Genomic DNA, 7,075 nt, shown 5'->3' with positions numbered 1-7,075 from the left:
ATAATAATAGAATCTAAGATAAAATAAACTTATAATAGCAAAATCTAAGATAAAATAAACCCTTCATGACACTAAATGCATCTGCTTATGATTCTAAAATCTACAATGAAGCACGTACTTCATGATACTAAATACATGAACTTTAGGAAATAGAACGTGACATAAGTAATTTTTGAAAATTCCCATACTAGAATCTCCAACCAATACGTCTACTTCATACTAGATTCCCCTTCATATTAGAATCTCCAACCAATACGTCTACTTCATGATACTAGATTCCCCTTCCGCTGAGTAAGACTGACACTAAAGGGAAGAAAAAAACGGCATGGTTCATACGTGCGAAGAAAAAACGGCATGGTTCATCCAAAATCAAAAATTGTATCTTTTCTGCGAGTGACACACGGAACAACGTGCCGCAAGGACTATAAAATGGGACCGTCATCGGCACGATCGCAATAACGTTTCCCATTCGAAGGGATTTCATTTGGCTTTCATTTATTTCATTATTAAAGGTGATATTATTTCATTGGAGGTAGCCATGGCTTTGCTTTACCTTCGGCTTTGCTTTACCTCTCATGTTACTCCTCCTGGAATCTGTGGGGGACGCACAGGGACCGCTTTCACGACCTAATTGGTTCAAAACTGTGGAAAAGCTGCTCCAAGATCTGGAAGAAAACACGCCCTCGAAGGGTTTCGACTACAAGACGTCCAGTGTAGGCACCAGGGGCTCACCCAGTGCCTACGGGCATGCAACGTGTCGTCCGGGACTTGATCATGATAGTTGCAGCAAGTGCCTTGCTATCCTAAGTTCCCGCATGTTGCTCGTCGGTGGCGTTGCCATCAGTGCTCACGTTCAACTGGCTGACTGTTCCATCCGTTTAGAGCAGCACCCATTTTAGTATAGACTATACTCCAAGTCATGTTTTACCATGTGTGTGGTTCATGAGTACTCGTAAGTCATGTTTGTTTTATAATATTTGTGGTTAGTCACTACTCCCAAGTCATGTTTGTTTAATAATGTGTGTTGTTCGTGAGTACTCCCAAGTCATGTTTGTTATGTTTTACACACAGTGGTCAATGTTTTACTCCCAGATCCATTATATGTTGTTACACAAGATTTGTTAGAACTATAATATTTAATCAATTGATAGAGTTCTACTAATGATGTGTGGTGTGCTTGTTATTTGAGAAAAACAGAAATTGTGATGAGCGAATTTCATTCCTATAGAATGTCTTTTTAATTTTTGCATGATTTCTTTAAGTTCTGCAATTTTGTTCAATGAAATTTTATTTCATTTGTTTACCTGGTTGCTATGTATCGGCACAGGTAGTGCACGCACCTTTGAAATAAATAGACCTACCCTAGTTGATAATTAAATGCTTAGGGTTTAGTCAAATTAAACACTGATTAAACTAGAATAACATTTTGGCACCATTAATGGTGAAGGTAGTTGACGATATAGTCAACCAGTGTGTTTTGTTAGTATCGTGTTTATCGTGCACAGGTGTTAGGTGGTAAGACGAGAGGTAAGAACATGTGCATCGATCTAATATACCTGAGTGGGCTCACCACTATGATCAATAGAATTCTTAGGGTGTGTTAACTTTTGAATTTCTTTTTTTTCTTTAGAAATGTCCTCAATCTTACAAATGTTAGGTGGTAAGACGAGGGGTAAGAACATGCACATCACTCTAACATACTTGAGTGGGCTCACCACTATAACAACTCAGGTACTTAGAGTGTGAAGTAATTACACATAGGGTCCATGTGTAGAGTGTGTGAAGAGAAGTGGCACATAACATAATAACTCTAATAAACCTACAGGAAAAACGGGCCATGAAAGGAACAAGAATGACACAGATTTAGGGAGGAAAACATTCATTCAAGAATTAATTTCAAAAGCAGAGAGAGAACAGTCAAATTCACAACGGGATACAAGAAAAACAGGACCACTGAAAGTTGTTACTCCGACATTAAGGTCATAATCATTTGGTTCCTATGTCTTAGGACCTCATCACCGTTAAACTAGTATATACACTCCCAAGACTATAGATTCAATTTGAGAACAACATGAAGAAACTAGTGGCTAGGACTTTGGGTCTAAAGGTCAAGGGGAAGCTAGTGGGGGGTACATAGAGCCAGAACTGGAAAAGCACTCTTTTACTTAACAATACCCAGATTCAGGCAGTGAAGAGAAACAACTAGCCCTAGAGCAACCTATACGATCATCATCTTTGGGAGGGGAATCATTAAAATAAGAAACATGGGATCTATAATGGAAGGAAATAATAATAATAACAATGATAATACAAGGACTGATGCCACTATTACCACCTTTGAATTCCCTATAAGTGATATAAGGGGTGAAACTCCCATGAAAAATATTACATTATCAACTCTTCCATCTTTTCAAGGAATGACTATAGAGGATCCTAATACATTCTTGTTTGAATTTGATGTCCTGTGTAGGAGATATGATTACAGTTCAGATGATCAAAAGATGAAATTGTTCCCTGCTACTTTAAATGGAGCACATTGACATTGTTATGCTCTTCACCTGCGAGAAGATACCAGAATACAAAATATGCGAAGAAATATACCCAGAACATGGAACAATAATGAGGAACAATAATTATTTTACATAATTATTCCTATAATGTGTGGAATAAGCCTTCCATAATTTAATTGTAATATGTCGAAATATTCTTATTATTCTTCGTCGATCAAGGGATGATAGTTATCTCCAAAGTAGTTATGCTCTCTATATTGATTTATCTCAAATTAATTTGTAAAGAAAATGTGATATGAAAAATTTTCATACTGTACAGGTGGTCTTAATATGACATGGTATTCGCTCATGTTATTGTAACGAAAATTATTTAGAAATTAAGAATTTCCATTGCTAAGTGTAGGTAAATATCCTTAGTTAAAAAAACCTTAGAATAAAGTAATAGTAGCACAATGAAAATGAAAAATACTTCATAATAATATTAATACAACAAATGAATTTGTGAATTTGGTTAAACTCACATACACAATTACAAATATGTACATATGTATATGGTGTGAGGCCAACTTTTTTGTTTGTGGTAGTATAACTAAAAATAAATTAAGATATTTTATTAGAAAATATTACATGTTTAAAAGTACAATGTCTAATTATACAGAGGGTAATAAATGAAGTCAAGTAATTGGCAGTAGAGATCTTATAGAAATGAAAGGGAAACTTGTGGAAACAAACTAATATATAGCTTTTGAAAAATATATTTGTATATTGATATAAAATGAATTCAAAGTGAAAAGAACTAAACATACATAGAAGTAGGATTTAATATTCAAAAGGAGAGGATAGAGATAGCTTAAGTTCTCATCAATAACAATTGTTGAATATGACTGTGAATGTAAGTTTTTCAAGAATTGATAATTGCAAGACAAAAGTTATATAGATATGAACTACTATTACTTAAGAAAAATGTTATTATGTAAGTGTAATAATGAGGTTCATTACAATTATTATGCTCAAGAAGATAGAGTTCTTTTATGTAAAGGCAGGATTTATGTGCCAAATTCTTAAATGATCAAAAATTTGTTGTTCTGTGAGATTCGTAGAGTGCCTTTGTTGGGAATCCAACCTATAAAAACTACAATTTTCGTAGTCTGAAACTAATACTTTTGGCCACATATAGAGAGAATATTGTCTCATTATGTAAATAGATGCCTAGAATTCCGAACGATTAAAGTTGAGCATAGGCACCCAATGGGGTAATTGTTTCAAATGATCAAAAGAGTATATAGACATTAACCCTAATGAATTCCAACAATGTTGAGGTGTTAATTTCTACCATTAGTAAATGAAGTCAAGTAATTGGCAGTAGAGATCATATAGAAATGAAAGGGAAACTTGTGGAAACAAACTAATATATAGCTTTTGAAAAATATATTTGTATATTGATATAAAATGAATTCAAAGTGAAAAGAACTAAACATACATAGAAGTAGGATTTAATATTCAAAAGGAGAGGATAGAGATAGCTTAAGTTCTCATCAATAACAATTGTTGAATATGACTGTGAATGTAAGTTTTTCAAGAATTGATAATTGCAAGACAAACGTTATATAGATATGAACTACTATTACTTAAGAAAAATGTTATTATGTAAGTGTAATAATGAGGTTCATTACAATTATTATGCTAAAGAAGATAGAGTTCTTTTATGTAAAGGCAGGATTTATGTGCCAAATTCTTAAATGATCAAAAATTTGTTGTTCTGTGAGATTCGTAGAGTGCCTTTGTTGGGAATCCAACCTATAAAAACTACAATTTTCGTAGTCTGAAACTAATACTTTTGGCCACATATAGAGAGAATATTGTCTCATTATGTAAATAGATGCCTAGAATTCCGAACGATTAAAGTTGAGCATAGGCACCCAATGGGGTAATTGTTTCAAATGATCAAAAGAGTATATAGACATTAACCCTAATGAATTCCAACAATGTTGAGGTGTTAATTTCTACCATTAGTAACCTAATTTTATCACAATTAATGCATGGATTTTTCTGATATATAAGGTTCCAAATACACACAACCATGTGTTTTATTAACCTTTATATAATATGTCATGTCCAACATATGTCATTTATCATCATTGAAATAAACTAATTAAGCCATGCCAATTTCTAATGTCATCAAAAAGTATGATCTTACCATAAGTTTTGCGTCAATATATCACAATATAGCAAGTCATGTGAATCATTACGTAGGAGTGATGCTTGATGCATTAATAAAATAACTTTTGTATAATGTATCATATGATATCATGATATGAATTTAATAATAGAATTTAATTGGAGGCAAATCTTTTTTTTCTTTTCATTAAATCTTACTCGAAAAAGATCTATAATACTTTACTAATGTTTTGTAATTACTTTTTCAATTTATTTTATATTTATTAACTAATTTTTAAATGTGATGTTAATGAAATATGAAATGCAAATTAAAATTTCAACAAATCTTAAATTGGAAAAAATCATTTCAAAACAATCACTCCCAAACTTTCTCCTCAATCACAATTGATAGATAATTTTTATAATAACCTTCTTCCCTTTGCAATGGAAAAACCAAATTATTAAAATATAAACCCTTATCTTCATCAAAAATTTAAGATTTATATTATTAGAGTAATTGTATTCTACATATTTTAATAATTTTGTGTACTTCTTATTATACTAAAAATTAACAATTTTACTCATAAATACTTCATGATAGTTTATATACAATTCATAATATGAACCTGGTACCATAAGCCTTTAAAACTCCATGTCTTGAAAAATAAATTCTTACTTATACCCCATATTTCAAAAACCAAAAATTATATTGCAAAAATAAAATATTTATAAAGATTGAAAAGGAATTTTTTTTTATTTGGCTTTTAAACATTATGTTTTCGATAAAAATCAAATTAATTATGATCAGGGATTGAATCCTATCAGCATTGATTGATTCCTATTAATATTTAACAACATTTAATGATTAGTGAATTTCTCATAAGTTCCAATTGGTCACCCCCAACAAGAGAAAAAAAACGGTTCATCTTTTCACCAAAATGGGTGGCCAAACAAAATAAAATACATCTAACTCATAATATTTAAATCCAGTGTAGTTGTCCAAACAAAATGAAAGACATCCAACTCATAATATTAAAATTAGGTGTAGTTGACCAAACAAAATGAAATACATCCAATTTATAATTTTAAAATCCACCAGGATACATCTAATTCATGAAATACATCTAAAATGGATACCCAAATGAAATGAAATACATCTAATTCATAACATATAAATCAAATGCAATTTTCCAAAAAAAAAAATAGAATACATCCAATTCATAATATTAAAATCCAATGTCCCAGTCCAAACAAAATAACATACATCCAATTTATAATACTAAAATCTAAGATAAGATAGACACTTCGTAATACTAAGTACATCTACTTATAATTCTAAGATCTACAATGAAACACGTAATTCATGATAGTAAATACATGAACTTTAAGAAACAAAATGTGACATAAGTAATTTTTAAAATGCCCATACCACATGGACTACGTCAAGATACTAGAATTTCCGACGAATATGTCTATTTCATGATAATAGAATCTCCTTCCATTGAGTAAGGCTGGCATTAAAGGAAAGAATGTCATAGTTCATATGTGTGAAGGAAAAAAATGGTGTGGTTCATCCAAAAGGAAAATTTTGTATTTTTCTTGTGAGTGACACGCGAAACCATGTGCCTCCATGGCTATAAAAAGGGCGTGTTGTCAACAAGATTGCAATAGAGTTTGTCATTCGAAGGGACTTCATTTGGATTTCATTTATTTTATTATTAGAGGTGATATTATTTTATTGGTGTTGTGTGTGGAGCATGATTGTTCAGAGGTCTTTTGTTTCAGCTGGATGTATACCCCAAGAAGTTTGTACACCCCTCCACTTGGGGGGTTGCAGGGGTCCAGGGGCCAGCGGTCCCCCGGCAGGGGTTCAGGCGCAGCGCCCCCGAAGCCAAAAATAGATGTAAAATTGCCTTGTAAAAGTATAGTACTTTCTAGTCAATCTGGGCCGTTCATTAGGACGATGATCTGACGGTAGAGCTTATGTTTAGTTTAGGGTTTTTTTCCATAGAGGGCAACCCCTCTCTTTGTATGAGGGCATTGTATTTGAGTTTGTGATATAGATGTGTATTCTCTGAGCGAGAAACAGAGAGGTGAGACTGTGAGAGAAAATAGAGGATATTACAGCGGATTTGTTGTAGGTTGTGTCTCTTCATTTTGCTGGATAATGGAAAGGAAGGACTGGCTGTTCAGGGTGGTTGTAGCACAAACTGGGTGAACCACGTATATTTGTGTCTCTCTTGTTTTATGCATTTTCTGTGTTTATATTTCTGTAATATTTTATGTGTTCCATTGCTCCGTAATATATAATTTTCTAGCAATTGGAGGCAGCTATGGCGATCAGGTTATTTGGCTTCTTTTACCTCTCAGATTACTATTCTTGGTATTTGTGGTGGATGCACGGGGAC

The 7,075-nt window shown here is 32.6% G+C and overlaps 1 pseudogene; it reads left to right on the top strand.

Moving 5' to 3' along the window:
* Positions 1-575: 575 nt before the first annotated feature.
* Positions 576-899, top strand: LOC149170942 (antifungal protein ginkbilobin-like protein pseudogene; annotated as a pseudogene).
* Positions 900-7,075: the final 6,176 nt, after the last annotated feature.

This window comes from Pinus tabuliformis, chromosome 4_2, assembly GCF_031772625.1.
Source record: "Pinus tabuliformis cultivar Carrire ecotype Pingquan chromosome 4_2, CPIR1, whole genome shotgun sequence".
NCBI classification, from domain to species: domain Eukaryota; kingdom Viridiplantae; phylum Streptophyta; class Pinopsida; order Pinales; family Pinaceae; genus Pinus; species Pinus tabuliformis.
This window is presented reverse-complemented; position numbering and strand designations above follow the sequence as displayed.